This window comes from Sturnus vulgaris, unplaced genomic scaffold, assembly GCF_052056855.1.
Source record: "Sturnus vulgaris isolate bStuVul1 unplaced genomic scaffold, bStuVul1.hap1 Scaffold_182, whole genome shotgun sequence".
Classification (NCBI taxonomy): Eukaryota; Metazoa; Chordata; class Aves; order Passeriformes; family Sturnidae; genus Sturnus; species Sturnus vulgaris.
Genome location: NW_028276116.1, coordinates 87,891 through 90,000, shown reverse-complemented (window position 1 = coordinate 90,000; position 2,110 = coordinate 87,891).

Here is a 2,110-nt window from a genome sequence, read left to right as displayed (position 1 = left end):
AGACCTGTTGCCCTCGGCCGGCCTTTGTACCTGACGGCCGAATGCTGGGTAGACATGTTGCCCTCTGCCGGCCGGCCTAATGCTGGGTAGACCTGTTGCCCTCGGCCGGCCTTTGGACGTGGCGGCCTAATGCTGGGTAGACCTGTTGCCCTCGGCCGGCCTTTGGACGTGGCGGCCGAATGCTGGGTAGACCTGTTGCCCTCGGCCGGCCTTTGGACGTGGCGGCCTAATGCTGGGTAGACCTGTTGCCCTCGGCCGGCCTTTGGACGTGGCGGCCGAATGCTGGGTAGACCTGTTGCCCTCGGCCGGCCTTTGGACGTGGCGGCCTAATGCTGGTTAGACCTGTTGCCCTCGGCCGGCCTTTGTACCTGACGGCCGAATGCTGGGTAGACCTGTTGCCCTCGGCCTGCCGTTTTACCGGCCGGCCTAATGCTGAGTAGACCTGTTGCCCTCTGCCGGCCGTGTTACCGGCCGGCCTAATGCTGGGTAGACCTGTTGCCCTCGGCCGGCCTTTGGACGTGGCGGCCTAATGCTGGGTAGACCTGTTGCCCTCGGCCGGCCTTTGTACCTGACGGCCGAATGCTGGGTAGACCTGTTGCCCTCGGCCGGCAGTGTTACCGGCCGGCCTAATGCTGGGTAGACCTGTTGCCCTCGGCCGGCCTTTGTACCTGACGGCCGAATGCTGGGTAGACCTGTTGCCCTCGGCCGGCCTTTGTACGTGGCAGCCTAATGCTGGGTAGACCTGTTGCCCTCGGCCGGCCTTTGTACCTGACGGCCGAATGCTGGGTAGACCTGTTGCCCTCTGCCGGCCGGCCTAATGCTGGGTAGACCTGTTGCCCTCGGCCGGCCTTTGGACGTGGCGGCCTAATGCTGGGTAGACCTGTTGCCCTCGGCCGGCCTTTGGACGTGGCGGCCGAATGCTGGGTAGACCTGTTGCCCTCGGCCGGCCTTTGGACGTGGCGGCCTAATGCTGGGTAGACCTGTTGCCCTCGGCCGGCCTTTGGACGTGGCGGCCTAATGCTGGGTAGACCTGTTGCCCTCGGCTGGCCTTTGGACGTGGCGGCCGAATGCTGGGTAGACCTGTTGCCCTCGGCCGGCCTTTGGACGTGGCGGCCTAATGCTGGGTAGACCTGTTGCCCTCGGCCGGCCTTTGGACGTGGCGGCCTAATGCTGGGTAGACCTGTTGCCCTCGGCCGGCAGTGTTACCGGCCGGCCTAATGCTGGGTAGACCTGTTGCCCTCGGCCCGCCGTGTTACCGGCCAGCCGAATGCTGGGTAGACCTGTTGCCCTCGGCCGGCCTTTGTACCTGACGGCCGAATGCTGGGTAGACCTGTTGCCCTCTGCCGGCCGTCTTTCCGGCTGGCCTAATGCTGGGTAGACCTGTTGCCCTCGGCCGGCCCTGGTACCGGCCGGCATAATGCTGGGTAGACCTGTTGCCCTCGGCCGGTCTTTGTCTGTGGCCGCCCGCGGCGTGGTAGTCCTGTTACCGTCGGCCGGCCTTGCAGCCCGGCCGCCGCGCGATGGCGCCCCGTCTCTTCCATCGGACGCGCGGCCCCCTTGTCGTCTCTGCAGCGGCGAGCACGCCTTCGGCGGTCGGCCTGCACGTCCGGCATGACCGCGGGCACTGGCAGCCCAGCAGGCAGCCCTGCTCTCGCGTCTTCTTCCCCCCGGCGAAAGGCGGGGCGTGAAGGCGGGCGACTTTCGGTCCCAGCCGTGCCCAGGTGTCCCTGCCGGCTCCGTGCGCCAGCATCCACTGGCGAGCTCCGCCGGCCTCTTCCCCAGCCGCGGCCCCTGTCCGCTCCGCCGTCATGGTGCCGGCACCCCACTTCCCCAAGCGCTCCCCGACAGGAGCAGGCAGCGTTGTCGCGCCCCCTCCCCGTGCTCGAATGGACCGCGGCCCTGCTCCGGGCTTCATTTCTGCAGCGCGCTCGCTCGCTCGCTCGCTCGCGCGCTCCCTCCCTCCCCCCCCCCTCCCCCCTCCCCCCGGCCGCCCACCCGCCGCGCTGCCGCCCTGCCGCAGGCTTGAGCGGCGCCGGGGCGGAGGAGGAAGGAACGCCACCCAAGCAAAAGGCTCCGAGAAAGCTGAACAGAGAGCTTCTTTGGCCAGGGA